Raw genomic sequence first — 22,400 nt, forward strand, 5'->3', positions numbered from 1 at the left:
AATTTCTTAGGATTTTTGGCATAAATTAATACAAAATATTATTAAATTATTTTATATCCATTGAAATAATCATGTTTTTCCCTATGTTAATTATGATTGAATATGTTCATTGCTTCCTAATGTTAGATTATCTATACATTCCTGTTATTAATATAAGGGAATATTTTTGAGGGTCATATATTGTTGTAGTTGAAGATATACTAGACTCTTAAAAATCAATTTCTATAATAAGTATTGATCCATTATTCTCTTTGTTTCAGGTATTAAAATCATATTTATATAAAAAAGTATTATAGGGTATTTAATTTCTAGGTTATTAAAATTAAGTATTAATTATTAAATTATTATAAATAAACATTAGTTATTAAAGTAATTTGAGTAGCATAGTTATTAGTTTCTGAAATGCATTTTATTTAACCTTTTCTATATTTTAGTTGGGATTCTGGGAATTCAAAATTAACATCTTTGCATGTTAACTTCTTATAAATGCAAGAAAATATTTCTACATTTCATTCTTTATTACTCTCTTGTGTTACATTCAAATATACCTTTATGAGTCTGCTGTTATTTAGTTTCATGTGGTTTCTCTTACCAATAATTTTACTTGGAAAAACAAAATCTTTAAAGATTGGATCATATACAGCAGTGGAAATATGGCTTCTGAGATGTTTTTGCAAATATTTTGTATAACTTTTTCTTGTTTGACTTAATATGAAGTCTCCTCTGAAAAACAAAAAACATACATGCTTGCCACTGGATGATTTCCCCAATTCATGAACTAGCCATTCTTGGATCTTCTAAATAGATTTCAGTTAAGAATTGAAATGACATCGTTCATAACTTTTCTGCCACCAACAACTTCAATTTCATTAAGCAACTGTGATATGTGGTGCTTTTAATTGAGCTTTTAAGTAAGAGTTTATCTCCAACTCCAGGAGAGCCTGTGAATACCAGGCTCAAATTCATCTGGCTTCCTGCCATTGGGCTTCGCAATCTCGGTGCTGGAACAGAATATGGCACAGCCTTCACTGGGCGCCAGACTAGGAGACCTTATTTACTCTTCTAATGTCTGATTCTCCATTTAGGAAGATACCATCTTTCAAAAGTAATTTTCTAATACCCTATTCAAATATTTATTTTTTTTTGTTTATCTTTCTGTTGGATTTCTACCTCCCTAAGAGAAGATGATTAAAATCACCTAGAATTCTTGTGTTGTCTTCTATGTTTTTTTAAAAATTCAATTTCCTTTTCTTTTATGAATTTTAATACTGTGCTATTCTTAACATATATTTTATAACCGTACCCACAAGTTTTCAGAATAAAATCCGTCAACTCCCTGAGGGAGCTTTGTCATGGCTGTATAGTTTTTGATAAAAGGTACACGATCTGGACACTGAAGAAAGTTTGGAGCAGTAGTATGCATAAGGGAAGCAATGCAACTGACCACAACCACTGAGACTAGGAAGGTCAGAGACTTTATAAAGGAGTAGAAAATATCTTCAAATCTAGTTTCAGACACTTCATAGCTGTGTGACCTCAGGCAAGTCACTTAACTTCTATTCCCATGCTCTTACTGTTCTTTTGTCTTGGAAAAAAATACTTAATATCAATTTTAAGACAGAATGAAAGACTTTTTAGAGAAAAAAGGAATGAACCATTAGAGTCTAGTTTTATTAAAGGTGTGAACCTGTGTTCTTGGGGACTAATTAAATCCCAGAGGAAAGAGGAAAAGTGAGGAAATCACAGACCCTTAGGCTCTATCACAACCCCTGAGTGTTAAATTAAAAAAAAAATACATTTTTTCAATATGGGAAATAGAATAATGTTGTTTCACTGCCTCTCCTGACATGAATATTAATCATTGCCTTATAGCATGATTTCAACTGTTACTGTTTGAGGAAATTATCTTTTTTTCTTATAAATTTATATAAATATAAAATACTTTTTTTCTTATAAATCTTTAATTTCCATCTTAGAATCGGTAGCAAATATTTGTTCCAAGACAGAAAAGCAGTTAAGAGCCAGGCAACTGGTGTTGTTACTTGCTCAGCATCACATAGCTAGGTATTGCTTCAAGATCAAATTTGAAATCAGAACCTTCCATCTCCAGACTTGGATCTCTGTTCACTGAACTTTCTAGCAGTCCCAACCTGAGACATTTTACCCAATTTTCAATCTGTATTCACTTTGTTTCTCATATTTTTTCTTACATGTAACAAAATGTGTTTTTGTCCTTATCCTTTCTATCACTTTCTTTTGTTGTGTTATTTATGTAATTCATTCGTAGTTAATGATATGATTGGCAGGTTTGTATTTTTCTACTACAAAATTAATTTTAGCCCTTTCGTCTTTTAAGTCAATATTTTATTTCTGATTAGTTTTGCTTGCATTAGTCTGATCCTAATCTGTTCTGACACTCTCCCTTTTCCATGTTCCTTAAGTTGTTAATTTATTTGTTTTTCTTTTTTGTTCATTCAGCTATATCCCACCTCCTTTTTTTTTAACCCTTGCCTCTCTTCATCTAGAAATTATTTTGTTAAAAAGTTCCCTCCCTTCCTTTGGAAACTTCTTAACATTAGAGACATTCCTTTGTAGTTCCTCTTTCTCCTAAAGGTCTGCCGGCTTCTAGTGTCTCCCTGATCCAGTCAACCCTCCTCACAGCTTTCAAAGTGATGTTCCTAAAGGGCAGATCTAACCATGTCACTCTCCTTCTCAAAAAACTCCAGTGACTCTTTTCACCTCCAGGATAAGAAATAACCAATCTTAGCTTTTACCATTCTTAGAAATCTCATCCCTTCCCACCTTTGGAGTCTTCTTACATTTTACATTCTGCCATATAATCTGTGATCCAGTGACCTTGAATCTTCCACTCTATGTTTCCTTCTTGCTATTCCTCCCATGGAAATTCTGCCTCCCAACTCTGTGAATTTTCTCAGGTTGTTCCTGATATGGAGAATTTTCTCCCCCTACACCTCTACGACTTGACTTCTCTAACTTCCTTCAAGTCTCAACTAAAATCTTACCATCTGCAAGAAACCTTTCCCAATCCCCCTTAATATTAGTGCATTTGACATGGACATTGTACCCCCAGAAACTCAGGCAAACTATTAGCAGGGAAATTCCTTTGCTCCCTTGCATCCTCATGACTACTAACCCAAAACATCCCTGAGAACATTATCCTTCTTTGAACCTCATTTAGATTTAAGATGGACAGAGAGATGCACCTCCAGGCTACACCTCAGTACTATTGGGCTGTATCTTAGACATCTGTCTGTTCCCTAAAACTAAAGAATCTTTTATGAGAGTCAGTCCCTATGTTATCAGACAGACCCCAGTCAGATGACCAACCCCTGACCGAATGCCTGAGGGTTTACCACTCTAGAATCACATCCACACCATGACACAGTGTCTGATGTAAAGAGTATAAAATCCTCAGAATTGATGTTGTCTAGGGAATAGCTTTTCCATCCATGCTGTCTTCCCAAGGAGCAACCTTCCATCTTGCTGTCCCACCTGTACTATCCTCCTGGACATTTGAGAATTCTTTTCTAAATTCATAAATTTTTATTTTTATTTTTAAGATAAGTTTTGGAGTCTTGCATTCTTGCAGAAAGTTATCCTTCCCGAACCCCAGGAATTCACCTCTTTCCCCCACAACACCTTTTCTCTGAAATGATTTCCCATTTACCTGTATATATCTTCTTTGGATATAGTTGTTTGAATGTTGTTTCCCCCATTAAAAGGTGAGTTCCTTGAAAGTAGATACTATTTTTTTTTTGCCTTTCTGTGTATCCCTAAAACTTAGCACAGTGCCTGGCATATAGTAAGTACCTAATAAATATTTGTTGACATACTGTTGACACCAAGAAACTAATTTCCTTTGGTCTTATATCTACTCACATCTAGACAATTCTGGATTGTATCTCTCCCATTCTTGGGCAAAACATTTACATGTTTCTTACTTATACTATATCCCTTAGGATATCTCTGGCTTCTGGAATACAAAAGTTGAGATTCCTTATCTATTCTACTACTGTTAGTGAATCATCAGTGTTACAGCCATGCTTCCTTCCATTTTGTTTTGTTTATTGGCAAGATATTCTTCTGTTGTGCCTTACTTTAAAAATATCACTTTGGGAAGAAAAATATGTATTATGTTGGGAGGCAATCTGTTATGAACCTGTTCCTTCCCCTGTTCTAACAAGTATAACTTACCTTCTAGATATGCAATCTCTCCCACATCCTGAATTCTAGTAAAAGCTATGATGGGGAAGCTTATTTACATCTTCTCTTGAGGTAAAAGGTGGTCTTGGGAAGCATAACATTTATTCAGAGGAACAAGTCTCTTAAGATGCCTATTCTTCTCCTAAAATATAATACCCCCTTCTCTTCCTCTTTTTTTTTTTTTTGATTCTTTATAAGGTAGTAAGCCAAAATCCATTTTGCATGACCAGAATTAAGAATTTGTTTACACATAGAACTTTTTCTTAACTAGTAAGCCATACAAAAACAGGTAGGCAAGATTTGGATGTTAGGTCATTCATTGTTAGGTAATTTGTATGGATAGCAATCCTTCATTTACCCTTGTAGAACAAGGCTAGCATCCCATCTCCCACTACATTCCATTAAGTCTGATCCCTACTCTTTTTATTTTACTTTCTCACAGTTCCAGCCCCAATACTTATCAGAAGATCAAAGAAATTATTATCCTTTTTTCTGTTCTCATCTGTATTTCATCTATATTTCAAACTTCCTGTTGTCTCTTTGTCTTCCTCTCCCTACTCAAGTTTCTATTTTTCAGGAAAAAAGTTAATTTACTTAGAAGAAAACATGAGTTTTACTTCATGGAATAATCATTAAATTCATTATCCTTCATTTCTCCCTACTATTTCAGCCACTTTCAAATCATTAGCCAATTCATATCCTTTTGTCTTTTTCTGATCTCTTTGTTCTTTTCTATAAATCTGTCAGATTTCTTTTTTTAAATGGCAGTCATGTTTTGCCCTGGAAACAGGTTAGAATTCATGAGAGAATTTGAAAGATTTAATTTGCTATTTAACCTTTTTTGTTGGTAATTTGATTTGTTTATCTTTCTTTTATCTCTATTGTTTAGAGTATTTTCCAGTCAAATGCTCTGCTTACCTCTGATTTCTTTTGTAGAAATCATTTGAATTTCTATATTCGGTACATGCTTCCCTCAGTTATTATTTTCTGGTTTGATGGATGTTATTAATGGTGTATACTCCGGTCTCCTTTGCCTTTGGAATTATAATATGCCAATCTCTTTATCTGATTTCCCATAAATGTAGGGTAATCAAGGGCATCTTGATCTGATTCTCATTCACAGCTACTAGACTTTTTTTTTCTGACTGCTTGCAATATTTGTTGTTTGGGATAGAAATTCCAAGATACAACTTTTAATTGTCTTTTAATTGAAACTATATTTAGAATATTGTACTGTTCTGATTTATGAGGAAACCTATGGAATTTCTGAAGTGGGACACTTCACAAATGAGTTCAAACACCTAGAATTTCAATTATTGGAACCATAATTTATTAATAAAAGAGAGAAATAAAGAATCTATCAGCTGGGGCAGAATTCCCTAACAGAAAACTGTGTCGGTTTGACATTAAGGAACTGATTATATACATTACAGAGTTCTTATCTAACAAACAAACCTTAACACAGGAATGTGGGGGCTGAGATGGGGGACAATTCTTAGATTTATGAGGGGGCTGTTATCTAAGGAATGTTTATCTTCACTTAGCCAAATGTTAGTTCACTGGCCCTTTGATATTCCTGAAATTCCTCTTTTGTCTCTTGCCCACCCAAGCTAAGCAGAAACCAGTTTGTTATCGGCCTAAACAGTTTGTCTCTCCTGGAGGGAAGGGAAACCCTAAAAATGTGGATGAGGTAAATTTTCCATCTTTGGTCTTTTGGGACTACTTCATTTCCTAATTTTTTCAGGGGTTGGGCTAAAGTTGCTGGGATCATATTTATTTAAAACATTTGTTCATTGTGTTGTAAAAAGAATTTTTAATATATTTCTTTCTGCCTTTATTAATCTCACTGTTATTTAAGTTTGTGGGAGAGAGGCTTATGCCCATTCTTTCTTTCTTAAGACTTTTCAGTCTTTTAATTCCATTTCTTGAGTTTTTATCAGATTTCCCTCATTAAAATGTGGCTGCTTCTTCCATTACTTTGGCATGCACATTTCCTCCTGCAGCCTTGGCATCCTGGAGTTAAAGGGCACATCTGGCACACTATCCTTTATATACTCCACAAGAAAAATACTGATCACTGCTCTCTTTCTAGGCCCCTTTCCTTTGGTCACAGAAATTTCTTCTTTAGATATCCAAGTACCCTTTTGCCTTAAAGTCTTATTATTTTTTTAGGAGCATACTTAGTGAGTTTTTCTTTCTTTTTGGTTTTGTTTCCCTGGTGTTTTATGTATAGTTGCTTAATCACTGTGGACTTGAGTTTAAATTAATTGAATTTAATGCTATTCTTTTCATTATTCTTCAGCTAATCACCTTTCCTTGGATCTTTTGCACTTAAAAATTTTAAAACAAAACCTGAATTGGTTGGTGTGTTGCTTAAGAATATACCTTGATCTCTTTAAATAGAATCCTCTTTTCTTCCTCATTGGAAATGCTTTTGTATCTACTTCTCAGCTTCTCACAGGGATAAGGACATCACAGTCACTAAATACTCATTAATTGTCATCTGTTAACCTACACTTGAAATTGGAGAGTTGTAGAGATTATGTTGAACTTGATATCCAAAGACCTATGTTCTAGTATGAACAAGTTACTGAAGCAATATTCTCTTCTCTGTAAAATTTCCAAAAATTCACCATTAAATGAAGATTCTTGGACATTGGGGAATCATAATATTACTTCCTCTATAACTCATGCTAATGGGAAAAATTAAGGGCAGAAGCAACAGTTAATCATCAGAGAGAATCTTCTAGTGACATTGACCTTTGGGCTCATGTATAAATTTCACTTTCCGGTGAGGTAGGACAAGCAACATAGAATCACATCATCATTGCATACAATAGTCATAAGAAATCTATGATTTTTAATCCTCATAATTTCATTTTAATTATTTTATTGATGCCTTTTGGATTTTGCCCTACAATTATTTACCAGTATATCACCTTCCTCATAGACCCCTTTCTTTTATCTTAAAACATTTCATCAAAACCAATTGATACTGTTAACTTTGAAAAACATAGAACCACCAAAGTAGTTAGAAAGAACAAGGTTTTAATCAGGACAAGGAAACATGTTCTATAGGCCACCACACAGAGTCATGGGCAAAATACCACACAGAGACAAGCTCTGGGACTCTGGGATCACTGTCTGGGGAAATTGTACTTCATAAGAGGATTTTCCAATAATATGAAGAACTTGGGGACTTATATACCTTTAAGGAACAAAGGACAGGAAGGACAATTGATTGGCTTACATGGACAACAAGGAAGGAAGATTCCAACTTGGATCTGGACTCCCTGGGAGAAGCCTAGATACAATGGGAGAAACTTCTAAAACAAAAGGGTACTTAAAACTTAATTATATCTACTAATTCTATCTAGTCTGAGAGCATTGGGTACTTAGAGGTTTATTTTTCAGTCTAAGACAAGGGTCAAACTAGGATTTCCCTGCAAGCAATTTCCCAAGGAATAAAGGTAAATTTGGGGGTTCCATAAAACAAGGTAATCAATACAATTCCCAAGTCTAAGAGCTTATATAGTTGTTTTCTCCCATAGGAAAAATGAAATATGTTTCATCACACAATTTTAGAATTACCAGCTTAAAAGCTGAAAGGAATCTTAACAGCCATATTGTGCAACCCTTACATGAAAAGAATTAATGCAATGGCAATAACACAATAATTTGGATGATAACATATCCAAAAAGTGACTATCCAGTCTTTCTTTGAAAACCTTCATGTGAGCTCAGTGCTAGAGACACAAAAGTCAGAAATCGATCATAAAAACCTAAACCTAAAACTAAAGTAAACAAACAAACAAACAACAAAAAGAAGAAAAATGATGCCTCTTTCAAAGAACTCTTATTGTAATGAAGTCACTTGCCTTTATCATAATGGCATGGAACTCAAGGTTTCCCTTTCTGGACACCCCAAACTCCAGAAGATTTCAGGTTAAACTGAGAGCAGGAAAATACCTTTCCTTCCTTGTTATTCTTGTGATGCTGAGGAAAGGATGATTTTGGACCCACTCACAATAAGAAAAGACCCCTGAGAGAAATATTCCCCTTGGATTCCTCCCTAGATTTCAAGATAGACACAGATATACATCTTCTGGTTATGCCCTGAAGCCACTGGGTTGAAATCTAGGACATTTACTTGTCCCCTAAACTATGCCCAGACAAACCCTATGTCTTCAGGACACAAACACCACTCTAGCTCCAGTCAGGTGACCAACACCCCCACTTCTGACTAAATTCATACCATCATCATCCCTTCTTCAAGCCACATAGTACTTGTTGTCAATAGGGTATAAACCCCCCCCCCCAGAATCCATGCCCTGGGGAGCCAGTGCCAACTCTTAAGTCTGCCTTCCAACCTTTCAACATTACTCTCTAAATTAATAAATTTCTCCTTTTATTTTTAAGCTAAATTTTGGAGTCTTGCATTTTTGTAAAGAGTGCCCATCCCAAACCCCAGGGGCTCACCTCTGCTACCTCCCCCCCAAGAACAATACAACTAAGTGCAGAACCCAGCTCTCCTTGACTCCCATTCTATTGTACTGAGAAGCAATTTTTCTATTCTATAGAAGAATATTTCTATTAAATGAATGTCTCTCTCCAACCTCTTCCACATGAGAGAGATGAGTTCAAATCTACTCATTCCCCATTCATGTTCCAAACACAATAGGAGTTTGAAAGATATAGTTTCATCAGCATTTAGGGATTAAGGGGAGAAGCAACATTTAACCATCAGAGGATGTCTTTTAATAACATTAACCTTCATACTCACTTTTAAATTTCATTTTCTTGTGGGGTAGGATAAGTAGCATTCATATAGTCATAGAATATTAGAGAGGCAAGAAAAATATGACATCTTATTTAACCCTTTTGGTTTCTTTTTAATTTTTTAATTGATGGTTTTTGTTATTTACCTAACAATAATTTATGTGTACCACCCTGCTTAAGGATCTCTTCCTTTTATCAAAGAACATTTCATCAAAATCAACCAACATAGTCCCTCAATTTGAGAGTGTATTAGCAACATTGAATCTAGAAACCTCAAACTTATAGCCTAGTAAGATCTGGTGAACCCCAAGTTTTAGGATTAGATTGAAAGTTGGAGACCCCAAAGCTTGCCCTTGTTCCCTGTTCCCCCACCCTGAAGGCAATTTCAAGCTAGAAGTTTCAAACTGAATAATGGACCCTAAAGAAAAAGATAATCCCAGTTAGGTGGAGCTAAGCATAAGCCAAGTAGCCCTTGAGCTCAGTGGGCTTTGTGTCAGTCTCATAAACTGAAGGTCCTGATTTTGATAAGGGATGTGATTGATGGGAAGCTTCTAAGGCAAAAAGAGTCCCTTAGCTTATGCTTAGCTCCACCTAACTGGGATTGTTATTTACCTTAAGGTCCTTTATTCATTCTGAAACTGCTAGCCTGAGATTACCTTCAGGGTGGATCCTCATGGGAACAGGGAACAAGGACAAGCTTTGGGGTCTCCAACTTTTAAGTTAGTCCTAAAAAAGTTGGGGTTCATCAGATTTTACTAGGCTACAAGTTTGGGGCTTCTAGATTCCATGTCAACAGTATATAATCTCATGCACTGATGGCATACCACTTGTCTATCAAGACGTCTGAAGTCAATATCCTAAAATTTTATGTAAGGGATCATGGTTAATTTAGCTCAATGAATATTCAATAGCTAATGGTATGACCTTAGGGCAGAGGTTTAAACCTGGTATCTGTGCACTTGTATTTGATGCCTGTATTTAAATATAATTATTATCCTTTATAAGTCCAAGTATATTATTTCATACATTTAAAACATTATTCTAAGAAGTGGTTCATTCTTTTTACTAGACTTCACTGAAGTACATGATAGCAAAAAGAAAAAAGAAAAATCCCATCCAAAGTTTAAGCTTTTTTTGTCCTCCCTTTAAAAAAATGAATGGAGTTGGACTAAATGATTTCTAAGGTCCCATCTAATTTTAACATTCAAGGACCTTGGATCTACGAATGTCACTATAGCAGAGACTTATGGCAATTTCTATCAATTGTAGTGGTGGGATTTCCTAGCATCCTCCTTCTGGGTTCTGCTAAGTCAATCCAATTAAAAAGATCATGCTCCCCCCCCATCCCTGGTCAGACTATATCTGTTGTGCTCAATTACAAAAATCTGACAACTGTGATTTAAGCTCCCTGACAGGATGATGGAATGGTATCCTGTCTCATTCTCCTTCAGTTTGCTCTCTTCTGCCTCAAGCCTTTACTGTAGGGCCCTTGTGGGATGATGACAGATATGATCATTTAACAATAATTGTGCATCTGTCATGGGCTGTTGTACTTTGCTCTAATTAGAGCTTGCTGTTTCCTAAATTCTTATAATTTTATTCAATTGATTGTGTTGGGTTTTCACTCAGGAGCCTTTAAACAGGAGGCACTTATTGGGTAAAATGATTTTCCTCTTTCTTTTTTTTTTAAGTTTAAAGGAGATAGAAACGTGAATTCTTGTTGTCTGACTCTTGTATTTGTGATATAATCATATTCTCAAAGGTAGAGACAATGTGATTGGACAACTCAAAAATAAATCACCAAATATTTATTGAGACCCTATAATATGATAAACTCTATGTCAAGAACTTATGAAGATATAAAAGTAGATACTGCCCCTGCCCTTGAAGGTCAGTGTGGAAACAGATGTGGGCCAGTCATAGAATCATATCAAAGATAATATGTGCCTTATCTTTCCTCCATTTTTCCAGAAAACACTATCAACCAGAACAGCTTGACTGGAACCATTCCATCTCTATTTCCTGGTTATTTTGTAAAAGTAATGGGGAATGATGATCTTCATCTCTATTCCCTCTAGATAAACCAGTTTAATTCCACACTGCTTTCTACTTCCAAAGCCTTGCCCCCTACTTGTATCGATGCTCATGTCTGCCCAGACTCTAACCGAAAGTTACTTTTATCATTTGCCTCCTCTGTTCTTACAAACAACTAATGGATTTCAAGGAAATTATGTGATAAAGCCAAAGGTGTCTACTGAGAATTTGTGCTATAAAATCTCAACTGAACCTTTACATTATTCATCCCTAATTGAGTTCATATTCTCCCTCCCCCCCATAGAGTTTGTTAAACAGTTTTTTTTTTCACATACCCCCTTTGCCTCCCATTCTCTAAACTGAAGACCCTACCTCATATATTACTAAGAAAATAGAGACCATTTACTGGGAGCTCCCTTTTCTTCATCACAAATCCCTTAGCCTCATCTCCCATTCTCTCCTTTACTCCAGGCTCTACTAGAGATATGACCTCATTTCTCCCTGTAGTCTCCAGAAGTTTGTGCCCACAATCACCCCCTCATTCTAAAATCTTTGATTTTTCCCTAAGTATTTGCTTCCTTTCTAATTGCCTAAAAGTATGCCCATCTCTCCATTCTTAAAAAAAAATAGTCTACAATGCCGTCCTAAATCAGCTCTTTATCTCACAGCCCAACTCATTGAAAAAAATCTGCCTACACTCAGTGCCTTCAGTTCCTCTTCTTTCATGTGCTTCTCAACCCTTGGAATATGGTTTCTGTTCATGACTCAATGCAAACAGATTTCTAAAAGATAACCATTATCACCTTATAATCAAATCTGACATGAAATCAGAACTTTTGTCAATTTTCTTCCTCCTGGACAACTCTGAAATTGTTGACACTGTTGACCCCCCCTTTATTCTTTCATAGATAGTGAGGTCTTAAATATGTTCCTATTTGTGGGTGATATCATGGTACATGTAGTGATCCTCAAAACACTATGAAATATTATTGTGCCATAAGAAATGACTAGCAAGTTGATCCCCCCAAAATCCTGGAAAGACTTATATGAAGTGATGCAAAGTGAAGTGAGCAGAACCAGGAGAATGTAGAACACAGTAACAACAATAATGTATGATGATCAACTGTGAATGACAACTTTTATCAACAAAGCAAAGATGAAGGAGGATTCCAAAGGGACTTATAATTAAAAAGGTCATTCACCACCACAAAAGGAACAGTTGAAGTTCAAATCCAGATTGAAACATGATTCTTCATTTTATTCCTTCCACAAATTTTTTCTACTGCAAGCAATATGTATCTTGTTTGACAACATGATGAACATGGAAATATGTGTTATGTGATAACATATGTACAACTATATCATATTATTCACCTTTCAGGGGATTTGGAAGGGAGGGAGAGAACATTGATAGCAAAATGTCAAGAAACAGATATTAAAAACTTTATCAATATATAATATGGAAAGAAAAAACACTATGAAACCTCCAAGATAAGAGCAATAATTTACCCAAAAGAGTTTGGTCTAACTATCCATATAAAAAGACATCTAGAATGTCCATTTTCGCTAACTATGTTGATTGAACATCTTATTGACTCCACACATCAACCTATCTTTATGGATATAGATATAGATTGAGATATAGTGGATAGAAAGCTGACCTCAAAGTCAAGGATGATCTGAATTCAAGTTCTATCATTGTTACATACTGTCTGTGATCTTAGGGACAATCTCTTAACTTTTCAGTGCTCTAAGCAACTCTCCAAGATGATAAATCACAGAAAACATGTCAACCTGCATTGGCAAGAGGAATTTCTTCCTTTGGGAGTTCCTGGTACCAATGAGATCACAATTGCAATCATCATTTTATCTTCCCCCAACAAGAATTCTAAGATATTTCTAGCATTATTTTGCTGAAGTAGAATGAAAAGCTGCCCTCATCTGGAGCTCCAGTGAGAGGGCAGGGCTAGAGATATAGGACAATAGAATGAGAGTTGAAAAGGAAGTTAGATATTATCTCATTCACTCTCCCTCACTTATGGTGAGGAAGCACATCAATGGAGGTTAATTGACTTTCTCAAGGTCACATAGGCAGTAAGTATTAGAGGTAGGATACAAGTTCTTTGACTCTGGAGTCACAATATGCCAGTCTTTCATATATCATTGATGTGGTAGGAAAAAAAAAATGAGATTTTAGAGGCAGCTAGGTGGCTTAGTGGCTTGAGAGTCATGCCCAGAGATAGGATGTCCTAACCTGAGACACGTCAAAGCTGTGTGATCTTAGACAAGTCACTTAACCTCTATTGCTTAGCCCTTACCACTCTTCTGCCTTGGAACCAATCCACAGTATTTATTCTGTGATTGAAATGAAGGATTTAAAGAAAAAAATGAATGAAAGAAAAAGAAGAATGAAAAAGACTTGAAAAGGAAAGAATATGAAAGGAGGAAGAAAGACTATGAACAAACTTTTGGGGGAACAGTTACTATTTTTTTTCTTATAGAATCAGTACTTTGTAAATCCAAAAGGAAAAGAAAGAACAAAATAGAGAGGATTAGATTAGTTGGCAATATCGAATAAAAATCTCCATGTAGTTAGAGAACAGACGGCATATCTAGCACCAGCAACAGCTGGCAAGCAGGACCATGCACAAGAAGAATGAAATTCCAAATTGAAGATGAAGTAATAACATTTGTTGGGCAAAGAAATAGTGAATTATGTTATTGATAGGACACTGAAGATTAAATTTGGAAAGGGAGAGGGATGCTTTGCATCTAATTCTTCTTTCTCCCTGAGAATCATTGATATCCCACGAGAAATTGTTTCATGTTCCTTATACATAATAGCATCTCAGAATTTTAAACTTGAAAGGAATGTTAAAGATAATGTGTTTACTCACACCCTTCCCATGCAGGAATCTCTTTAAAATATTCCAGATAGTTTGTCATATAGTCTGATGTAACATTTTCACTAATGAGGCTGTCCCCTCTTAGGACCTCAGTTTCCTCACTTGTAAAATGATAGCATTAGTCTGAAAAGTGATATCTGAAGGCTTTTTCACTTCTTAATCCTAAAATTCTATGATGAGTGATATAGTCCATTCTATTGTTGGAAGGCTCCAATTGTTGTAATGTCCTTCCTTCTACTAAAATTAAATCTAGTTCCTATTGCTTTCAATCATTAATCTTAGTTCTGTTTTCTGAAGCCAGAGAGAATGAGACTAATCTCCCTTCCCAAAAGACAGCAGATGCTCAATAAAGATTTGGTGATTGATTGAATGATTTGCCATTCATTCAAATATTGAAATGATGCTCTGACCTATCCAGAAAAAGACTGGACCTTAAAGAATGTCAAAGAGAAAGAATGGCAGTAAGAAATAGGAAAAACATTTCAGGACTTAGAAATCATCATTAACAAAGGCAAAGACGTGGAAGTAAGGTGTGGTGTGTACACAGATACTAAAAAAGTTGACCTGAGTAGCATCAGCATCAAGAGATATAGTTGGAGAGGAAGATTGATTTGATTCACAGAACTGAAAAATCTCAGAATTGAAAGTAACATCTTTCTAAACAAGGCCCCCTTTTATAACATCCCTAACCAGTATCTCTAGTCTGGTGACTGAAACACAATAAGCTTTTAATAAATATGTGACTGACTGATTGCTCCAGCCTTGACTTGAAGATCCTCTATTAGACTGAATCACCTATCATTTAAGCCAATCCATTCTGCTTCTGGATGGTTCTGATTGTTAGGAATGTCCATTCACATTTAGTTTAACATTATGAACAAGCCTCCTTGAAGCTTTTACCCATTGCTCCTAATTATCCTATCTGAATCGAAATAGAATGAGTTTAATTTCTTTTACATGACAGACCTTGAAATACTTAAATACAATGATCAACCCCCCAACCCAAGATTTCTATTCTACAGGAGGATTACTCAATTCCTTTGACTGATCCTCAAATGGCATAATCTTGTTGCCCTGATCATGCTTGTTGTCTTCCTTGGGAAGTTCTCTAGCTTATCCATATCTTTTTTAAATAGTGCTACCCCTATGGAGGTCCATGAATGAAAAGCCAAGGAGAATTTATTTTAAAAGATCTGATAAATGGCAGGAAAGTAATATGGTTTCTTATTTAACAAAGGTATATATGGAAGAGCAATATTAGGGTTATTAAATTATCAATATTGTATGATAAATTGGTGGAGGGAGAAACTATGGTAAAAATGAGCATGAAGAGCCTTTAGAAGTGATGTACTTGTGAGGTGATAGGATGGGGGTAGAGGAATATGAAGGAAGGCCAGATAGGGAAGTCATTATAAACCAGGATTTGGGTAAGAGAAGAAAATAAAAGTAAAATTTTCTTCAAGTATGTTAAATATGATGCTCAATTTGTTCCATATTCTCATAAGACTGAATAAGAGAAAAATCAGCTTAAATAATAACTATAGAAATGTGGGTTTTACAAAAGAATTTCTTGGTGACTACATGCCCCTAATTTGGCTTTTTGTCAATGTGCCTAGCAAAATGCTGGTTTTGCTTTCTATCTTTTCTATTTCCCTCTTATCTCTAATTATTGTAATTTCCTCTTAGAAAATGAAATATTGTATACATCTGTAGTTAAACATTTTAGGGGTACAAGATGATTATGTTAAATGATCAATGGGGAGACTAGTCTCCCAATGATCATCAGGGGGGATTGTGAAACTTAAATTTGGCTCTCCCCTGATTGTAACAATGAAGGTACCTAGCTCTTCTTTGATTGTAAGGATTAAATTATAATCCCCTGTCTATTTTTAGATTTTAATCCCCAAAAATGTAAGCACAGGACTTAAAGTTGAGTATGGAGATTAACCCATTTTGGATTTTAACCACAAAAATGTATGAGCACCCATTTCATACATTGAGTGGGAGGTCGGTGATCACATGGGAAAGAGTGGCCAGTCCTGGAGTGGAGTGTTGGCTGTGATTGGCAGACATAAAATTTTAGGGGAAGTGACACAAGAGAAAAAGGTCTTTAAAAGTGGAAACAGAGACACACAGGGGGATATTTGGAATGAAGACACACTTGGAGTGAAGAGACACACTTGGTGTGGACATTCACACTTGGAGTGGAACCTGCTGTAAGAAGCAGTTCTACTGGAGTTGAGGTTGATAAAGAATCTGCTGATTGAAAAGACACACGGTGAGTGTAAAGGCTGACTTTAGTAATTCATTTTGGGGATTTAGTAATTAAATCCTTGGCAACCAATTAAATATATTTATTCAGTCCAACTATAAATTTAACAATCCAAAACCAAAACCCAAAACAAAATGGTAAATATACTGATGTATAAAATAGTGTGAAGATAAAATTAACTCTCCTTTTGTCTATTTTAAGTTAATCAAATCAAGAATTTGAAGTACCCTACTTAGCACTTAGCTAACTATTAAGTAAGAGAGTTCACAGGTCATTTACTAGAGAAAACTCACACTTCCAAAAGCCACTGCCTCCCCCCCCCCCCCCATTAACTACATTGATATTCTTGACATTTTGTTCTTCCGGATGAATTTAGTTATTTTTTCTAATTCAATAAAATAATTATTTGGTAGTTTAATTGGTATAGCAATGAAAAAGTAAATTAATTTAGGAAAAATCATCATTTTTATTATATTAGCCCAGTCTACCCATGAACAATTAATATTTTTCCAATTGTTTAGATCTGACTTTTTTGTGTGAAAAACGTTTTGTAATTGGGTTCAATAATTCCTGGCTTTGTCTTGGCAAGTAGATTGCCAGGTATTTTATATTGTCTAGAATTATTTCATTTTATTTTTAAAACCCTTATCTTCTATCTTAGAATCAATATTAGTTCTAAGGCTGAAGAGCAATAAGGACTAGGCAATAGGAGTTGTGACTTACTGAGGTTCAAACAGCTAGGAAGTGTCTGAGGCCAAATTTGAACCCAGGACCTCCCATCTCTAGACTTTGATCTCCATCAACTGAGCTACCCGGCTATCCTCTCAAGAGTTTATTTATTTTATTTCTCTTTCTATCTATTACTCTTGAACTATGTTGAAAATATATAGAAATTCTGATGATTTATGTAGGATTATTTAGTATCCTGTAACTTTACTAAAGTTATTCATTATTTCATTAACTTTTTGGTTGATTCTCTAGAATTTTCTAAGTATATCACAATATCATCTGCAAAAAAGTAATAGGCTAGTTATCTCATTGCTTACTTTAATTTCTTCAAATTATTTTTTCTTTTCTAATTGCTAAAGCTAGTATATCTAATACAATATTAAATAATAGTGGTGATAACAGGCATCCTCGCTTCACCCTTGATCTTATTGGGAAGGCTTTTTCTTCCTCTGTTTCTATTCTTCCTGGCTTAGGTAACAGTTCCGTATTTGGCTCTAAAAATAATTTAGTAGGATCCCTTCTCTGATTATTTTCACAAATAGTTTATATAGTATTGGGATTAATTATTCTTTAAATGTTTTAGAGAATTCACTTGTGAATTCTTCTGGCCATAGAGATTTTTCTTAGGGAGTTCATAGATGGTTTGTTCAATTTCTTTTTCTGAGATCAGATTATTTAAGTATTCTACTTGCTCTTTTGTTAATCTGGGCAATTTATATTTTTGTAAATATTAATCCATTTTGCTTAAGATTAGTTAGAATACAATTGGGCAAAAGAGCTCCTAATGATTGCTTTACTTTCCTCTTCACTTATGGGGAGTTCACCCTTTTCATTTTTGATGCTGATTATTTGATTTTCCGCTTTCCTTTTTTAAATTAAATTAACCAATGCTCTATTTTATTTGTGTTTTTCCTCATTAAACCAACTCTTAATCTTATTTATTAGTACAATGGTTCTTTTATTTTAAATGTTATTAATTTTGCTTTTTATTTTATGATTTCCAATGTAGTCTCTAATTGGCAATGTTAAATTTGTTTTTTCTAACTTTTAGTTTCATGTCCAATTCATTGATATGCATTTTTCTCTATGTTATTTATATAAGCATTTAGAGGTATAAATTATCCTTTAAGTACTATATCAAATAAATTTTAATGTGTTATCTTCTCATTGTCATTCTCATTAATGCAAATTACTGATTGTTTCTACAATTTGTTCTTTGACTCAGCCTCTTTTAGAATTAATTTAGTTTCCAATTCATTTTTAATTTGTCTTTTCATAAACCCTTATTTTTTTTCTGTTATAATCCAAAAGGGAAACATTTACTATTTCTACTTTTCTACATTTGATTATGAAATTTTTATGGGTTAATAAGTTGTCAATTTTTGTGTAGGTAACATGTACTGCTTTAAATTGTTTCTCTTGAAGCTATTTTCAGGTTAATTTTTTTCCCTCATATTTCACATTTCTTTCTGTATTTTTTCATTCTTTTATTTTGTTGTATTGTTTCTTGTGTCTCATGAAGTCAGCTTCTAGTTGACCAATTCTAATTGTTAAGGAATGATTTTCTTCCATGAGCTTTTGAATCTCCTTTTCTATTTGGCCAATTCTGCTTTTATTTTCTTCTTGTAGTGCTTCCATTTTTCTTCCCCATTTTTCCTCTGCCTCTCTTTATTGGTTTTTGAAATTCTTTGTGAGCTCTTTCATAGCCTGAGACCAATTAATATTTTTCTTTGCAGCTTTGCAAGTGTTTGTTTTGCTTTCATTGTTGCCTTCTGTGTCTGTGCTTTGATCTTCTTTGTCCCCATAAAATTTTTCTATGGTTATTTGTTGGGGTTTTTTATGTTTGTTCATTTTCCCAACCTTTTTCTTGACTTGAACTTTTATCTTAAAGGTGGATTCTGTTCTCAGGGTAGAGAGAGTACTCTCTTAAACTTCAGTTTTTCCTTGTTGTTACCCCTTAGTAAAATCCTTTCTGGATCTGTAAGTTTCAGTTCTTTCAAGCTGATTTGTTGGACTTTGGACTGGGAGTTCTGAAAGTCAACTTCAGCTACTAATTCAGCCACTGCTTGGGATTGCTGATTGCTTACAGAGCTCATAGCACTGTAAACTATGCTATGATGAAGCTCCTATTCTAGCCTCAGGCTTGGCCAGGGGATTTTGATCTCACTCTGGTTTTGATCAGGTCAGGTACTTGGTGGACTTCCTTGCCCCTGGGCTTGTGACTTTACCTTGGTAGAGGCTAGCTCTGGGTCACAGTCTAGGCTTACACAGGCCAGTTGCACTGTAGATTGCCTTGTATTAGGTTCCAGGTCCTCACTTCAGGCTTGGGCTGGGGCTTACAGACTCTCTTGGCTTACACAAATCAGGTATGCCTGAGTGGACAGCAATGGGATGTGATTTAAGACCTCAGTGTAGGATTGGGCTAGAGCTTATAACTTGAAGGGATGTGCATGGGATTCTACTACTGCTGGTTCAGACAATTTCTCAGCATCTTGACACTGGCTTAGGCCCAGGTTCACAATTTGAACAGTGGATGTGGGGTGGGGAGATCTAATAGTTGACTTGCCCTACTACTCCTTGGTGTGACATTCAGTGAGCTGTGATCCCCTCTTCCCCTCCTGAACCATACCCCCTCTTCCTACCTTTCAAGTTGTTCTCTGAATGAAAGTTGCTTCATTCCATTTCTTTATTGATTCCTTCACTCCAGTATTCATGTTGAGATGTTATTTTAAGGTTGGCTGGAAAGGATTCTCATAGTGGTTTTGGCTTTCCCTGATTCTACCATCTTGGCTTGACCCTCAGAAGTAGCATTCATTTTTCTGACATTTTGTAATCCCAATTTTTTCCCTCTCTTCCTCTCCTCTCCCCTCCCTCAGGCAGCAAGCAATATGATATAGGTTTATACATGTGCTATCATGTAATACAGAATTCCAGATTTGTCATGTTGAGAAAGAAGACATCTCACACATACAAGAAAATATTCAGGAAAAAATGGCATGTTTCCATTTGCTTTAAGACTCTCTCGGCTTCTTTTATGGCAATCAATAGCAATTTTCATCATGAGTCCTTCAAAAGTGTCTTATCTAGTTGAGTTGCTAAGAATAATCAAGTCGATCACAGTTGATCATTGCAAACTATTGATGTTGATGTGTGCAAAAAGCTTATATATAGTGTTCATCTACAAAGTGTTCCAATAGTCTTACTTCAATTTTAAGCTGAGAAAATATTGTTATTAAAATTGCACTGACTTACACAAAGTAAATACAAGATGATTTGGATAGAGACAGCCAAAGTATTGAGCCAGAAAGAGTTAGCTTTGAAAACAGGAAGACTTGACTTCAAGCCTCACCTTCGATGTTTGCAGGCTTCATAATGGCTTCAACAGGCCATTGTGAGGGTAGCCATTGGGTCATAGACCCCTGGTGAACCAGGGCTTTGCTCACCCAGCATGTGAAGACTGCTTCGGCCGAACAGATGGAAGAAACCAAAAAGAAGGTTCAACGGCTGAGAGGGCGACGCAGCAAAGCACTGTGCAGTGCTTAGGACATGTTGGAGCACAAAAGACAACACGGCCACCCAATGCAGCTGAGGAAGTCTCCAGGTGTAACGATTTTTCGTGCCACTGGACCCAGGCTTCCAATGCCGAGAGAGTGGGACTGTCTCTGTGTGCATCGACTCTTCTATTTAAATCTCCTTCACACACAAGTGTTTTTGTGCACACTTACCTATCATAGATGAAAGTGCACAAAGACAATCGTCATCCTCGGTTACCGAGAGACTACTACTAACTCTTGTCCTGTTACCCTCTCACTATTCTAGTAGATTCTCTTAAGACCACAAATTGCATAAAAAGTGTCCATCTGCATTAGTGGATGAAGTCTCCTATTCTGTGAGCGTCCTACAACAGTAAAAACCCAAGACCATTTCCTCTGTTTCTCCCAGAAATGTTGGCTTGATCAGAAATCTGCTTATACAACAATTATCATTTGTAACTATAAGAAGGACCATGTTTTATTTTCATCATTTTCACAGAATAGTACAATGTCTTCCACCTGGCAGGTCCTTTAAAAAAATGTTTTCTGAATTTCTTAAGGGAAAGAGATGTATCAGTCCTTACTTTGTATAATCATTGATAGGCATTGACAGATATAGAAGTCTGACCCCTTGTGGTTGTACCAGGTGTGAAATGCAAACCCTCAGTGAGGGACACATCCCTCAAGCCAAGAGGAAGGAGGAAATTGACCAGGAAGGTGCTATGACTTCGGCACTTTCTTCAATTTCATTGACCAAGCCACATGGCTTTCCTACAGCTGCTTGGCAGGATAATCCGATTTTTCTTTATATCATGCCTGGGTAAAACCAGCATGTAACTCATTCATTCTCAGTCATGATACAGATCATGGCTCTCTAATATAGCTGGGGATCATTGTAGTTGCTTGGTCCAGAGGGGCATCAAACCTTAATCTCTTTTTATTTTTGTCACTATTTTGGTCTAATCTATTAAACTAATCTGTAATAGAGATAAATAGAGTATTTAAATTTGTACCAAATAGTGGGATACTAATTGTGAATTTAGGGATAATCAGCAAAAACCACTCTACCACTTTCCACTGTAACCTACTCTAGAGTCAACCTATTCTAGCAGTTCCAAAGTTTCCCATTATCTGACACCAAAATCTCATCAGTAGCTCAGGCAGATTTCTTCTTTTTTTTTTCCTCCCACCTCTAGAGAGATAGAGAAAAGTTGTTTACTATCCTCTAAATAACAAGTAGAGGAATAGTCAACTCAGGCTCTAGTTCTCTTCAATCTGAATCATTTCAATATATTTACCATTTCTTTCATTTTCCAAGGAAGTGGGTGCCAATTCCATGCTATAACCTTCATATATCTTCTCTCTTAGAACAGATGTAACCCAATTGTGTATGTATAATCAAATGTCTCAGACATGGAACATTAACATTATAGATTTCAGTGCATTCAGGGTCCCCACAGTAAGCACAGGGTATGATGAAAAACTGCATATGCCTGAATCCTAAACTAGCTTTCCAAAACAACTCACATATACCAAGATGAATGACTCAGTTTTTCTAGCAGAACTTCCATGTTTTTCATCTTCAGTGAACTTTATATATAAAATATTCTTCTTTAATTTTGCTTGTAGGTTGTGATGATATTTCTATGGGTCTGAAGAGTAGCTAAGGACCTCAGAAAGGAAAAACAATTAGCCAGTCTAGAAATTAGAGATGTATTTATATTTCCATCAAAGCTGATAATTTTTCTTTATTTTTTTTCTTTTCAAAGCTGATCATTTTTTCATTTAAACTTAGAAAGATTTTATGGGAAGTCATTGGTACACATATGATACTAAAATATGCTTAAATTTTACAAGCATATCTGAATTGCATAAACATTTGTGCAAACAAATAATCAGCCCTCCCAGTAATGCTAGATCCAT

At 35.4% G+C, this 22,400-nt stretch overlaps 1 pseudogene; it reads right to left on the reverse strand.

Annotated features, from left to right (window-relative positions):
• Positions 1–413: 413 nt before the first annotated feature.
• LOC100618655 (40S ribosomal protein S7-like) overlaps positions 414–22,400 on the reverse strand; it is a 126,645-nt pseudogene continuing 104,658 nt past the window's right edge.

This window comes from Monodelphis domestica, chromosome 2, assembly GCF_027887165.1.
Source record: "Monodelphis domestica isolate mMonDom1 chromosome 2, mMonDom1.pri, whole genome shotgun sequence".
NCBI lineage: Eukaryota > Metazoa > Chordata > Mammalia > Didelphimorphia > Didelphidae > Monodelphis > Monodelphis domestica.